Below are 16,319 nucleotides of genomic sequence, written 5' to 3' on the forward strand. Positions count from 1 at the left end.
AGTTCTGGTTATTTTTTGTATTTAAATTTGTTGTTGTCCTTCTTTTGGTTGTGTAAGGAGGCAAAGTGTATTTACCTATGCCTCCATCTTGGCCAGAAGTCTGATTTTTCTTTTTCTTAAAGTGCTAGAGACAGGTATTAATTTATTGACTGACAAAAGTGAGCTTTACATTGTCCCCGACCCCCAACCCTTAGGACATAACTCAAAATTCCTGAATTTGCCAGAGAATATACCACACATATTTTCCATTGCTCCTTCTGGGTCATTGTTCAGTATCTGTAAGCTCATGCAGCAGACTTGTTACAAAGGTCTAACACTCAGGGCCAGAAGCTGAAACAAACTCTGAATCAGATTGAAAAAAGTGGCAAGAAAGAAGGCATCTTTGTTAAGTTTCTGTGTCCAGCAGGTCCACAGAAACCATACCATATCACACAAAGAAGATTTAACACAGGTAACTCACTTTATAAAGTATTGGAGGGTTAAAAGAGTAAGAAAAGCATGTTGAGGCCCTGGTTGATGTGGTTCAGTGGAATAGCACCAGTCTGCAGACCAAGAGGTTGCTAGGGCATTTGATTTCTGGTCAGGGCACATGTGGGAGTGTGTGAGAGGCAACCTCACATTGATATTTCTTTATTTCTCTTTCTCCCTTCTGGGAGGTGATCAATGATGAACTTGACATCAACCCTACTGGCACCTACCAAAGGGACAGCCACCTGCAGCTGGATCTCTGTGTATTACAATGAAGCCATAGGTGGAAAATATGTTCCTCATGCTATCTTGGTGGATCTAGAACCTGGTAGCATGGACTTTGTTTGCTCAGGTCCTTTTGGCCAGATCTTCGGATCAGACAACTTTGTCAGTCTGGGTCAGGCAACAACTGGGTCTAGGGACACGATACAAAGGAGGCCAAGCTGGTTGACTCAGTCCTGAACGTGGTGCAGAAGGAGGCTGAAAGCTGTGGTTGCCTGCAGAGCTTCCAGCTGACCCACTCACTGTGTCCAGGCACAGGCTCTGGAATTCACACTTTGCTTATCAGCAAGATCTGTGAAGAGTATCCTGACTGCATCATGAACACCTTCAGTGTAGTCCCTCACCCAAAGTGTCGACCCCATGGTTGAGACCTACAACACCACCATCTCTATCCATCAGTTGGTAGAAAATATTGATGAGACCTGCTGCATTTATAATGAGACAGTTTACGACAGATATCTGCTTCCACACCCTCAAGCTGACCATGCCAATCTATGGGGATCTGAATCACTTTATCTCAGCCACCATAGTGGTAGTACTGCCTCTGTTCCCTGGCCAGCTCAATGCTGACCTCTGCAAGGTAGCAGTCAACACGATCCCTTTCCCACATTTGCACTTCTTCATGTCTGGCTTTGCCCCTCTAACCAGCTGTGGAAGCCAGCAATATCAGGCCCTCATTGTACCCAAACTCACCCAGCAAGTATTTGATGCCAAGAACATGATGGCTGCTTATGACTCCTGCTGTGGCCAATACCTCACCATGGCTGCTGTCTTCCATGGAGGAGGTGGGTGAGCAGATGCTCAATGTGCAAAACAAGAACAGCAGCTACTTTGTGAAGTGGATCCCCAACAATGTCAAGATGGCTGTCTGTGACATCCCATCCAGTGACCTGAAGATGGCAGTCACCTTCACTGGCAAGAGCACGGACATGCAGGAGCTGTTCAAGCACATCTCAGAGCAGTTCACAGCCATGTTCCACAAGAAGGCATTCCTGCACTTGGGAGAAGCGGGAGAAGGCATAGATGAGATGGAGTTCATCAAGGCTGAGAGCAATGTGAATGGCCTCATCTCTGAGTACCAGCAGTATTAGAACCCCACAACAGAAGGGGAGGAGGATTTTGGTGAGGAGGCCTAAAGGCAAGTCTATCACTCAGGCTTTTCAGTTCCCTTAGCCTTCTTCCTCAATATCTCCTTTACTCCCCCTCAGAATTTTCATCTTCTACCTTTTTTTCTTTCAGGGGTGTTCTAGAACCGTGCCTTGCACATAGCAGGCACTCAATAAATAGTTGTCGCTGATTGAATGTCTCCTCTCTCTTTTCATTCTGGGAAATCTATATTTTCTGGGCCATTTTGGAGTAATCTTGCATTTCCTTTTAGTGCTCATTCCTCCCATCTGTCCAGTTAACATTCTCCTCTCTGTTTTCAAAATAATTCTCCCAGAAGATGGGTCTCATCCAGATCCCATTTAGGACTGCGTGCTGAAAACACCATCCTAAGCCCATGTGGTAGCCAAGGGGAAAGGGAATGATGCTAACTCTAGCAGGTAGAAGTCCCTACAAGGAATGGGTGAGGTTTCCCATTCTAGAAGAGTTTTGGAGAATGGATTTGGGCTGTTCCAGTTTCCAGGTATTTTTTCCTGTTCCACCCTCAGCTATGGGGAAGGTATGAATAGTATTACCCCAGTTTTTAGTCTCTTTTAAGCTCTGTCCTGAGTTGTTTCCTTTGCAGGGGTCAGTTGCCCTCTGTAAAGTGGGATCCTCTCCTCTTTCACTCTACCTCTCATATTAAATAGCTTCCTTTCTCTGGATAGAGGAATAGGTAAAGTGATGAGGATGACCAGTCCTGGTCTCTACACCTCCAGAAAGGCCCTCCCCATCTCGACCTTTTCTTACCTAAAAAGGAACAGTGGTCTGGTATGTGTGTGAGACGGTATATACTGCCACCAAAATGTTGGAGTCATTCCCTGAAGGGAAGTGGATAGGACACCTTTTGTCTTTTGACAACATCTCATTTCTTTTGCTATTTCCTTCCCCCCTGCTACCCTTGATGTTGGCCTAACCTACACTTCAAATTTTTGTTTTGCCTTGAACTTGCTTTTTATCATATTGAAAAAATGATATTTCCTCAACAGCCAAAACTAAATAGGAATTGGGGGAAAAAGTCTTTTTTAAGTAATTTAAATACCTGGACTTTGCCAGGGAAATTTTCTATTGAGAGTTTTCTTCCTATCTGAGCATTACTGTCCTTCGTATATTACATGTCTTATACAATTCTGTGAGAAGCTAAATGTTTTAAGTAATATAATATAACAGTGTTGAAAATCAGCTTGGTGATATGGTAATAACTGGATAGAGACTGCCTCCAATGCTTTGACCCATACCTCGATATGCCTTTGCTATGAGGTTCTTCCTGTGTGTGCGGACATGTCCTTGACACTCCAGCAAGCAGGTCCCAACTTTGCCTAGCCTTCCCTTACTATCCACACAAAGCCTCAAATTCTGCTGGAGGCTGGAGGTGAGAGCTTTTCATACCATTCCCAGGATCAGCACATGCATATGGATTTTTAGATCCCTAGCAATATGTCCAAGTTTTTCAGTATTCCCTATGTACATGTCAGTCTCCAATATATCCTTTTAAGTTTCTTAGCCCTTTTCACTACCAGTTGATATTTTCCCCTTGGGCAGCTGTGCTGTTAAGTACTGCTACCTGTTTTTTGACAAACTCTTAGGGATAAGGCTGTTTGCACACAGCCATCTTAGAGTCAGCTTAAAAAGACAATTCCTGACAATATATCTTTGAAAGGAACTGCTATATGGGTCAAGTGCTAACAGTTCTCCAGAGACGAGGCTTTTGGAGGGTTCCAAACCCATTCTGGGTCCTCCAGTGGCTCCTAGGCTGATAGTTTTTATAGTCACCATTCTTGCAAAGCTGCTGGTTTTCAAGGCTACTACCAGGCTTGGGAAAGGTTATTGGGAAGAGGAGAAGTTGAAAACCATAAAGCTTGCTACTCCTACCAAAATCCAGTCATTTATTTGAAATACAGTTGTGTTCCTGAGATTTTGCAATTCTTTGGTTATTTTCCAGAGTTGTAAAAAAAAAGTTGATTTTGACAATTTTTGTTGGTATTCTCACTGGGTTTTTTTGGAAGGTCATACTCTTGAAGGTTCTTATGTCACAAATCCAGAAATCAGGGCCAGTAATCTAGTATTGTAGAAGCAGAAATGTGCACTGAGAAAGTGAACTAAATTTATGCTTCAAGTAACCTGTGATTATTTTCTTTAAGTTATGTTACTTAGTAATGCCTTTTGTTTTTCTTAAATATTTTATTTATTTACTTTTAGATAGAGGGGGAAGGGAAGAAGAAAGAGAAGAACAGAAATATTAATGTGTGGTTTTGCCTCTTGTGTGTCCCTGCTAAGGACTTGGCCTGCAACCCAAGCATGTGCCCTGACTAGGAATTGAACTGGTGACCCTATAGTTTGTAGGCCAGCGATCAATCAACTGAGCCACACCAGCCAGGGCTAGGAATGCTTTTTGAAAATAGCAGTTATCTCAACTGCATCCTGACTAATCAAGGAAATGGTGTAGAGAATTGTAGAAAGAACCATATGCACCTAAGCCCCAGAAATATAGCATCACTGGGAACTAGAATAGTTGAATCCCAGGGAAAGTCAACACTAATGGGCAGCACTGTCAAGTGGTCAGTGCTTCCCCCTACCTAGATATTCTTCTAGTTCTAAAAAATTAGAAGATTTAGGATTTTATTTGAATAAAGAAACCTACTGAAAGAACAAAGTTATGTCTTTGGAAACAGTCTCACAACCGATCTAAATAATGCAGGCTCAAATCATCAGTGCCCTAGACTGCCCTAGACTGCCTGTCTGTCACAAATGCACTGTCAGTCTGTGCATCACTGGAACCATGAGGATTGACCTGGACTTTGGTTCTTCACTTACTCTGCTAGTAGAATCAGACTTTGATTTTATATTGATCTTATATTTTATAATTACAATCTTAAAGGCCTTTGATTTAACTGGATTCAATGAATGGTATATTGTAACAAGGCAGAAAAAATTAAGAAAAGAAACTCAAACATTGAAAACTTAAAGTGGGCTTATTAATTTAATATAAATAAATAAATATATATTAAAATGTACATATACATAAACACTTACCATTTTCAGACCCTCATTTTAGATATGAGGACTAGTTAAATGGATGAGACAGGGGAATAGAAGAGTAGAAATAATTATTCATGTCTGTCTTCCAAAGGGAAATATTCAATCTCTGAAGCATCAAAACAACTGAAATAAAATAGTAAATGAGAAAAAGCATGAATTAGAATTTTTAAAATTATTAATGTTGATTAAATTGCTCTGTACTTATTTTAACAGCAGATTATAATCCTATATCTCATCTTTATTGGAGATTCCACAGTACTCTAAATATCCTAAATGACCTTTTAAAGAATATTACTGCTTTTAGATCAAGCCCAACCCAAAGAGTTCAACTGAGTAAAAACATTACACACTAGTTCATCCTAGTCATATGACACATTCTCGCAAACATGCTGATGGTGAAGTACCACACTAAAGTTTTATTTAAAAGAAAAGAAGCATTACTATTTATGACCAGCTCATTAATCTTGCTTCCAAACCAAGTCTTAGAGACACAATAAATATCACCTAGTACTTCTTCAGTTCCCTCTGAGCTTCCTGATGAGATCACAGCACTCATTCACTATCTCCTCCACCACTGGCCTCAGCTACTCAAACTCCTGTCCATGCTCTCTGTGTTTTCCCAGGGCTGTTATCTTCTCCTAGTCAGCAGAGGTGTCTACATCTAGTTCAAGAGTTCCTTCCCTGGCTGGTATGGCTCAGTGAATTGAGGCTGCCCTGCAAACCGAAAGGTTGCTCATTTAATTCCCAGTTAGGTCACATGCCTGGGTTGTGGGCCAGGTCCCTACATGGGGGCATGGGAAAGGCAACTGATCAATGTATATCTCACATGTCAATATTTCACTCCCTTTCTTTCTCCCTCCCTTCCTCTCTCTCTAAAAATAAATAAATAAAATCTTAAAAACAAAGAGTTTCTGGTGTTAACAGAACTACCTTAACTTCCAGCCAAGATGAAGGCATAGGTAGATACACTATGCCTTCTCACACAACTAAAAGAAAGACAACAATAAATTTAAAAACAAAAAAGCAATGAGAACTGCCAGAAAATCAAATTGTATGGAAGTCTGACAACCAAGAAGTAAAAGAAACATTCATCCAGACTGGTAGAAGGGGTGGAGATGGGGAGGTAGGGTAGAGAAGACTTGGATGTCTTCTCTTTCAGCAAGGGGGAAGCTGGAAGACCTGGGATGGCAAGGCAGCAGCTGGCCAACTGGGTGAGGTACCAGCTGGAGGACAAAGCGGCCCCATATTTGCATACAGATAAACTGAGAGGAACAAATGGGGACTGAGACAGACCATCCAACCCAGAGTTCCAACATTGAAAAATAAAGTCTCAAATACATGGCTGAAAAAAACTGTAGGGGTTGTGGTGGCAGAAGAAACTCCCAGCCTCACAGGAGAGTTCATTGGAGAAACCCACAGGGTCCTAAAATATACACAAACCCACCCATCCAGAAATCAGCACCAAAAGAGTCCAGTTTGCTTGTGGGTAGCAGGGGAAGTGACTGAAAGCCAGCTGAGAGCAGAGCAAGCACCACTGTTCCCTCTTGGACCCTCACCACCCCCCTCCCCCCACACGACCACAGTGCTGCAATGTGGGTTGCCCTGCCCTGGAGAATACTTAAGGCTCCACCACTTACCAGAGTATTCCCAGAGGCAAAAAAGGGGGAGAGGGGCAAATGAAAGAACAGATCAAAGCTCCAGAAAAAAATACAACTAAGTGGTGAAGAGATAGCCAATCTATCAGATGCACAGTTCAAAATGATGGTTATCAGGATGTTCACAGAAGTGGTTGAGTATGACTGCAAAATAGAGGAAATAGTGAGGGCTGTAAAAAGTGAAATAAAGGAAAATGCACAGGGAACCAGCAGGGACACAAAGGAAACTGGGACTCAAATCAATGATTTGGAACAAAAGTAAGAAATAAACATCTAACCAGAACAGAATGAAGAAACAAGTATTCAAAACCACGGGGGCAGGCTTAGGCCCCTCTAGGACAACTTTGAACACTTTAACAAGTGAATCATCGGGGTACCAGAAGGAGACAAGGAAGAGCAAGAAATGGAAAATTTATTTAAAAACATAATGAAGGAGAACTCCCCCAATCTGGCAAAGGAAATAGACTTCCAGGAAGTCCGGGAAGTTCAGAGAATCCCAAAGAAGTTGGACCCAAGGAAGCACATACCAAGACACATCATAATGACATTAACCAAGGTTAAAGATAAGGAGAGAATCTTAAAAGCAGCAAGAGGAAGACAGACAGTTACTCTCAAAGGAGTTCCCATTAGACTATCAGATGATGTCCCAAAAGAAACCTTGCAGGCAAGAAGGATCTGGAAAGAAGTATTTGAAGTTATGAAAGGCAAGGACATACATCCAAGAATACTCTATCATGTAAAGCTATCATTTATAATAGGAGGAAAGATACAGTGCTTCCCAGAGAAGGTCAAGTTAAAATAGTTCATCATCACCAAGACCTTATTATATAAAATAGTAAAGGGACTTATCTAAGAAAAAGAAGATAAAAATATGAACAATAGGACTTCCGCCAAGATGGAGGCATAGGTGGAAACACTGTGCCTTCTCCCACAACCAAGTTTGAATACAACAAAGGTTTGGAGAAACAAAGACACAACCAAAGGACAGAAAATTGAATTATACGGAAGTCCGACTACATCTAACCGTTCAACGGGGATGGTAAGAGGGGCGGAGCCAGCAGCGAGCAGGGTCGGGCAGGACAGGGCCCCCGACCCAGGCGCGCAGGCAGACGGGAACCGGGAACCAGTTGGGGGGTGGGGCAGACCAAGGGCGCATATTCATGCACAGTGAGACAGACCACGCAGGCCCCAGGGGGCGAGGGCTGACGGCAGTGGCACACTCGCGTGCAGTGGGACGAAACGAGTGGGCCCGGTGACGGCAGCAACTGCGGCACCGGTGTAGGCCGTGGCAGCAGGCGGCGGACAGGACGCCATAGTCCCTCTTTGACCCCGCCCCCACATACAGCGTCACAACCCAGCGACTTAATTGCCCTGCAATACCGGTGAGAGCCATTGTCGCTCTTTGACCCCGCCCCCACATACAACGTCACAACCCAGCGATTTAGTTGCCCTGTTCTAGTGAATACTTTAGGGCTCTGATCCTGCTATGGAACAGGCACCAACAACCCGAAAGATGGCGCAAGAAGAACTCAAAGTCCCAGAGCCAATAACTCTAATCAAAAGAGAAATTGCCAGCCTCTCAGAAGCACAATTCAGGACACTATTTATCAGGATGCTCACAGAACTGGTAGATTATAGTCACAAATTAGAAGAACAAAGTCACAAATTAGAGGAACATATGAAGGCTAAACTAATTGAAATGAAGGGAGATGCACAGGAAACCAATAGTGATGGAAAGGAAACTGGGACTCAAATCAATGGAATGGAGCAGAAGGAAGAACAAAACATCCCACCAGAAAGGAATGAAGAAATGAGAATTCAAAACAATGAGGAGAGGCTTAGGAACCTCCAGGACATCTTTAAATGTTCCAACATCCGAATTATAGGGGTACCAGAAGGGGGAAAGAAACAGCCACGAGTGGAAAACGTATTTGAACAAATAATAAAGGAGAACTTCCCCAGTCTGGCAAAGGAAATAGACTTCCAGGAAATCCAGGAAGCTCAGAGAGTGCNAGAAAGGGGAGGAGGCCAGGACTGGGCCGCTGCTCTGAAAGAAGCGAAAGTACCCGTCCAAACGAACAGGGACCCACTCTGGAATGAGTTGCACACGAGGTGGGACTTCGACGTGTTTCCAAGGCTGGGAGCTGTTTCTGAGCTTTCTGGCGCCAGGTTCTGACTCTGCCGCTGGTTGGGAAGGGGCCTTGTTTATCTTCACTTCTAGCACAAGCAGGGTTTCTGCTTTGATGAACTCTTTCCCTTTGCCCTTTGATCATACACGGAGGTGGGGGCTCTGGTGTGAGGATGTGAAGCTTCTAATTCCTCCATCAATTTGTCGGCATTTTCCCCTCACTTCTTTCCCTCCTATCTCACTGGGACCAAAACAGCTCATTCCGGAAGTCAGAAGCCTGTTGGGAGCCTGTTGCAGTCAGCTGGCCAGGATGGAAGTGATGAGGGGTAGCCCGGCATTGGCAGTGAAGAAGGGCATGGCAACGGGACGGGGGGGGGTGGGAGGGGGAGAAAGGGGGAGAAGGCACAGAAAATAACATAGATGGTAGGTAGAAAATAGATAGGGGGGAGGACGAGAATAGTGGGGGAAATATAGACTCCAAAGAACTTGAGACACGTGGTTATAAACTAAGGGGGGGAGAATGGTGGGGGAGGGAGGGTGCGGGTGGAGGGAATTGAAGGGGGGGAATAGAACAACTGTAATGGTATAATCAATAAAATATATTTAAAAAAATAAAAAAAATATGAACAATAAAATGACAACAAACTCACAACTATCAACAACTGAACCCTTCTCAAAAAAAAAAAAAAAAAAAAACAAAACCAAAAGCAAACCAAACAAACAACTAGAAGAAGAGAAATGGAGATCACATGGAGGGTTATCGGGGGGATGGAGAGAAGAGAGAATGGGGAAAAAGTACAGGGAATAAGAAACATAATTGGTAAGTACAAAATATACAGGGGCAGTTAAGAATAGTATGGGAAATGGAAAAACCAAAGAATTTTTATGTATTACCCATGGACATGAACTTAGTCGTTGAGGGATGCATGTGGAAGAAGAGTGGAGGCGGGAGGGGAGTAAAGGGGGAGGGAAATGGGACAACCCTAATAGCATAATAAATAAAATATATTTAAAACCAGAAGCTCATAATAGCAAGAAAAAAAAAGAATTAGTTTAGAAGGTTCCCTCTTGATGTGACTGATGAGCACAAATGTTTACAGTTAATAGTGGTTAAAACTGGGGAAAACAGAGCAATTCTTCTTCTGGAGGCTGCTTTTCCTCTAAAAAGTCAGAGGAAAACTTCCACAAGTTTTTATCACCACATATTTCAAAACCTGTCAGCCCTACCATCCTCTTGTTGGCTATGAATGAACTGTCTCTGTCCCTTGCCATGGCTCTTCCCTGGGCTCAGAAGCTAATCTCCTCTTCTTTACTCAATGATATCACTTCAGAAATTCTTCCTTCTCTCTTTTGCCTTCCTTTTCTACTGGATCTTTCTCATAAATATACAAAATACAATTATTTCATCTTCCTTAAAAAGTAGAACTCCCTGACTCCTATTTCCCACTAGACTGCCTATTTCTCTGATCCTCTGAAGTACAGCAAGTTTTAAAAACTATCTAAACTCATTGTGCAGTTCCTCTTCTCCCATTTCCTCTTGAATGCACTTCAATCAGGTTAAATCTTGGACCTCATTGCCTCCCAGCCAATTACTTTGTCCTGTGTGAGGCCACATGTTTCCTGTATTTCTCAGGGTTTTCCTCTTACTTATTGCTGCTGAGTCTCAGTCTACTTTAGCTCCTCCTGCTTATCTCCCCAACCCCTTAATGTTGGAGTGTGCAAGAATTTGGTCCTTATATCTCTTTTTTTCTCTCTAGCTACATTCAGTCTCAAAGTAATTTCCATCCAGTCTCGTGGGACTCTCAATTTATATTTCCAGTCCACCACTTCCTGAACTTCAGATTCATGTATCTGGCTAATTACTGGTCATCTCCATTTGGATATCAAATAAATATCTCAAATTTACCATGTTCAGAGTTTATCTTTCTCCCCCACAACAATTTCTGCTCCTGAACAGACTTTTTGTTCTCAAGAATGTCAACTCCATCCTGCCAAGTGTTCAGACCTTCACATCTCCCTTCGGGAGATGGGAGGGATCCTCATTTCCCTCCCATCTCACATCCAGTCTAGCAGCAAATCTTGTTGGCTCAGCCTTCAGACTAGCCCAGATTGTGGTTGTTTCCTGTATGCTCCACAGCTGTCACTCTGATCAACAACACCATTCTTTCACCTGGATTATCACAGTGGCCTAACTGACCTTCCTGCTTTACTCCTTTGCTCTTCCTTAAATTTATTCTTAGCACAAAACCCAGAGTGATCCTGTTAGAGCCTGAGTCAGATCATGTCACCATCCTGCTCAAAACTACAATGTTTTTCCATATTATGAAAAGTAAAAGCTTAAATTCTTACAGCAGCCTACCAACCCCTAAGAATTTGATATTCCTTCCTCTCTGACCTCACCCCCTACATTCCCCCTTACTCCCTGCAGCCATGTTGATCTCTCTGTGGTTCTTCCAATACAACAGGCATTTTCCATCTCAGGGTCTTAGCATCTGCTGTTATTCCCACCCAGAATGCTCATCCCTCAGGTATCCATATGCCTGGCTCCCTCACCCCACTGAGGTCTGTGCTTAGATGGCATCTTTTCAGGAACGGTTTCCTTGCCACAACATTCAAAATTGCAAAACATCTCCTCAAATACTCAAAGCACACTCATTCCTCCTATACTGCTTTAATTTTTTCCAAAGCACTTCTTAACAATTACCTATGGTATTTTTTAATGTTACTTACTTCCCAAGCACCTAGAACTGTGCCAGGCACACAATGGGTTCTAATAAATATTTGTTGAGTTAATGTTAACAGATCACCTTGAAGAAGAATTAATATGTCTCCTCCCAAAAGGGGCATTGGGATAGTGGGAAGCCAGAGGGCAGGGGACCATCTTCAGGAGAGGAAACAGTCTCCCATGTGAGTCAATCAGGGTTCTCTTCTTTGACCTAAAGGACTAAAGTCAAGCATGATCTTAGGAAGAGTAATTACCACTTACATGAGAAGACAAACTAGGAGTGGGAATTACTGAATCAATAAACAGCCACTTTATGGTTCTACATCTGTAGATGCTAGAGCAATCAGTTGCAGGATGCTGAATAGTTTCTGTGACCTGTATGAGCATATAAAGGGCACAACTATAATAAAGAGTATCAGGAATTAATAGAGAAACTTGAAAAGAGCATGAAACAAAACTTCTGAAAGTAAAAAATGTAATTGATGTCAAAACAATGGTTGAGTTAAACAGAAGTTTAGATAAAAAGATATATCTAAAGAATTTAACCAATACTTGCTGAAGAAAATAACAAGAAGAAAAATATGAAAGAGAGTTTAAGAGATAAGAATGATTAAATAAAAAGATTTAATATATTGATGATAGATTTAATATATTGATAAGAATAATTGATGTCTCGGGGGGGGGAATTGAGGAGTGGAAATACTTTAAATGATAGTGCCTACAAATCTGACAAAACAAAAAAACACATGAATTCTGGAGGCCCCAGAAAGCACAGTACATCTTAAGCAAGATACTAAAAATAAGTGCTGCCTGGAAACATTGTGGAGGAGCTGCAAAACAGCAAAGGAGAAAGACCAGACTTCTCCAAGACAGAGATGGAACTTAAAATAAAACCATTCACAACTACAAAGTGTGGAGAGAAATTCAGTCAGCCTTTAATCCAGCATTCCACAAAACTGTAATGCAGGAACAAGAGCAAAATAAAGTATTCACGAATTTACAAAACAGAAGAGTCTATTAACAAAAGACTTGTGTCAAGAACTTTTATGTTAACATACTTTAAAAAAAAGAACACCCAAAAATGATTCTAGTTGGAGGATGCAAGACAGAATGGCAGACAAAAAATGGTAAATATTTAAGTAAATCTTAACAAGTATTGTCTGTATAAAATTACTACAAGGGTTGTTAAAAACTATTAAGTACCAGCTCAGAATTGCAATGTCTCCCCACATTCTGGAACCAGCACCAGAACTGCCACCCCAGTGGCCGTCCTCTGCCAGACCTCAGTCTCCCTCTGACCAGAACATCAAGGGGATTTTACCATAGTTTTCTGAGGCTCTTTATTCATACAGTTCCCATCTTCCAGTGGCCCTCCTCACAGACCCCTGCTGCTCAGCAGCACTGACTCTGACCTCTGTGTCTCTGCCTTGCCACAGACAGGTTTCTGTTTGGGCCCCACTTTTCAGTGTTGCAGTTTGGCAGGTGCCCTGGGCAGAAACCAGCATCACTGTTGATTGTGCTGCCTGCTGTCCGTTTCCTAAAAATGGTCACTTCATAGATTTTGTACATGGTTATAGTTGTTTTTAGCAGAAGTTACTTGTTATTCTCTCATGGCCAGTACTAAATCCCTAACCATTCACTTTTTTAGCCTCTAACCTTCTTTTATACTTATAAATTATAGCATATAAGGCTATCAATTTTCTTCAAAGCACTCTTTTTATTGCATTACTACAAGCTTTATGTAATGCTTTCAATGTAATTCAATTCTGTTTTTCTTTCTTCCTCATTCATTGTGATTTCTTTTTAGATATGTGACTTAAAGTTGTAATTTTTAAACAAAAGACATGTCCACAAATCTTCATAGCCATTTTATTCTTTAAAGCCAAAAACAGGAAACAAATCAAATGAGCATAGACAGAAAGGGCAAACCAATTGTGTATTAATGCACTAGAATTCTACTTGGCAGTGAACAACATGAAGTTCTAATGCGCGTAACAATGAGAGAAAACTCAACAACATTAAGCTGTGCATGGAACAGATGCCAGATGTAAAAGAGAACAGATAGTGTGATGCCATTTAATAGAAATGTCTCTAAGAGTCAAAGCTAATATATGGTATTATCCATCAGCCTTGGGATTGGGATGATGGTGGGAGGTTACAGGTATTACTTGGGAAGCAGCAGTTTGGTAGGTATAAAACTCACTGAAAACTTGTAAGTGAGGGAAATATAACTTTAATGTTTCTTTCATGCGATGAAACTTCCAGTTCCTCGATCCCAGGCACTCTCAGCATTTCTTTCCCTGCTCCTGGGCTCTTCCATGAGGCCCTGGTTCTGGCACAGCTCTAAAGCACCAGAGCAGGGCATACCCAGACCATGGGCATTGGCTCCTAGACCCTATCACAGCTGATTGCAGCACCCCTGCTACTTCTGAGCCACTCTGGGATGCCTGATAGACATGCAGACATGCTAGGCAGCCTTCCCCCCAGAGTAGAGACAGCTTTCTAGAGAAGTTACTGAAAGGCACGGTCCAGAGCCCCTGTATGACTTTCTCTCCTCTCCTCAGCTCAGGGAGACTCTACTGGGCTTGGGTTGGGGGCAGTGGGGTTCACACACTCCTACTTCTCCAGAGGGTGTTTTCTCCTACAAGCATGAACCCACTCCTCCTTTTGAGCATAGCCTTTTGAAAATATAGCCAAGAGAAAACATGTCTATCAGGCAGTTCTCGCTCTCCACCCAACCTACCCCTTCAACGGAGCCCTAGCTCAGAGTCAATTCTTTGGAAAGTAAGAGGATGAAGGGAAAATGAAGGAAACTCTGCATAGTAATGTCAAAATACAATCTCACTCCTCTTATTGTTCTGTTCTCTAACTTTCTGCTTTATGGAAAACTCAGGCTCCATTTGAAGTTCCAGTCAAAGAACACTCGTTGTGTTCTTTACTTTTCTGGAATAGGTTTTATAGTGTGCTCATGATCTCCTCCCTTTCAAAACAGTCCCATGAGGCTTCTTTAGCATGTCTTGCTCATTGTAAATGTTTTCTTAACTCAGAGGGGACCAGTGGTGTAACAGAATTCATGTTGCTGAATATTTACTGCCATAGGCACTGGAATCCCAGCTGTTGGAAGCAGGACTCTAAACTTAGATAATCTGCTTGGCAGTGCACCTTCAATCTCCCTTCTGTCCACTGTCACCTTGATCTGAAGTGCACACAATGTACTTCCTGGGCAGAAAAGGCCCACACCCTGGCCAAGGCATTCCTGTTTCATTCTGAAAGTGGGTAAGAGTTTCTGCTTAGCTATTGGCTAAGATGGGTAAAGGACAGCTGAAGTTGTTGAAAGGGTCAAAGGAAAATATCCTTTGGCAATAGCTGATAAAACTTTCTGAAAAATGTACTGAAAATTTTTTAAAGTATGTAATTGCGAGGCAAGTATGCAACTATTTTAGAATTACTTTTTTTCCTTGAAGTTCCTAGGAGCTGTTTCTGACCTTTCTTCTGTCCAATGATTCAAATCACTGCTAAAAAAAAGTAATCCATGCAAATGGGAATGACAACAACAACAAAAAAAACCCACAGAGGTCTTTTAATCCCATCAAAAGTAACAAATGCCAGTATATGAGAGCTTTGTTCAAATACAAGGTCAAAGTGAACAGACTGAATTGTCTTTTGAGACAATCAATTAGAAATAAATCATTCACTTTCTTCTTGCATTGACTTTTTGGTTTAAGATTGGGTACCCAGTTTCCTGTGAGGCTGGTGAGCCTCAAGGCCATCTGTTTTTTATTTATCCATGGGCATGCCATACAGGCCTTCTGGAAAAAAGCTCCGAATGCCCCTCTGATGTGTTCCATGCCCTCCATCTCCAGTCCTTGCCTGTGGGTCACTGAGGTAACCCACCAGCCTAGCACTGTCTCATGTTGCTGAGTTTCACAGCCTGCACGCCACATACCAGGGTAGAAGAGATGCTCTACACTGAAATTATCTTCTCTATCTCTCTTGAGATGTATAGTTTTGACAAAAAAACAGGCAAGTGAGAAGTTTTTAATCTTTTGCCACATTCACATATCTCAGAATACTAAAAGTATAAATTATTCTTTCCCAAGACCCCCTTTTCTAAAATGCTAACAAGCAACTAAAGTTTATTAATGTCTTGGTCTGTCTATCTTTTGGCAATGAGTTAGCATCAATATGCTTATTGAAGATCAATATCAAAAATACAATTGCCTGCTTAATGAAAAGCTAAAAACATGAATTTACTAATCTAAGTTATCTCTGGAGGTGATTTCCTATTTTATAAACCTGTGCACCCCAATGTTCCATAGCAGCACAATTTACAATAGCCAAGTGCTGGAAGTAACCTAAGTGCCCATTAGTAAATGAATCAATCAAAAAACTATGGTACATTTATACAATGGAATACTATGCAGCAGAAAGAAAGGGGGAGCTTTTACCCTTTGCAACAGCATGGATGGAACTGGAGAGCATTATGCTAAGTGAAATAAGCCAGGTGATAAAAGACAAATACCATATGATCTCACTTTTAACAGGAACCTAAACAACAAAACAAAAAAGCAAGCAAAATATAACCAAAGACACTGAAATAGAGAACAGGCTGACAGTGACCAGAGGGGAGAGGGGAGGGAATTTCAGGGGAAAAGGGGAAGGGTTTTCAGGAAGAACTATAAAAGGCACATGGATAAAACCAAAAAAAGGTGAAATTAGGGGAAGGATGTGGGGAAGGCTGGGGTATGGGGGTAGTCATGGGGGGAAAATGCAGACAACTTCATTTGAAAGCAATAAAATAATTTTTTAAAAAAGAAAAAGAAAATAGTGTTTTTGATCTGGTGATAACTTTGTAATTTTTATTATTTTATTTTATTTT

The 16,319-nt window shown here is 41.8% G+C and overlaps 1 pseudogene; it reads left to right on the plus strand.

The window, feature by feature from the left end:
* Positions 1 to 687: 687 nt before the first annotated feature.
* Positions 688 to 1,886, plus strand: LOC118980491 (tubulin beta chain-like; annotated as a pseudogene).
* The last annotated feature ends 14,433 nt before the right edge of the window (positions 1,887 to 16,319 follow it).

This window comes from Sturnira hondurensis, unplaced genomic scaffold, assembly GCF_014824575.4.
Source record: "Sturnira hondurensis isolate 20B ecotype Veracruz unplaced genomic scaffold, ASM1482457v3 Scaffold0022910, whole genome shotgun sequence".
In the NCBI taxonomy this organism is placed as follows: domain Eukaryota; kingdom Metazoa; phylum Chordata; class Mammalia; order Chiroptera; family Phyllostomidae; genus Sturnira; species Sturnira hondurensis.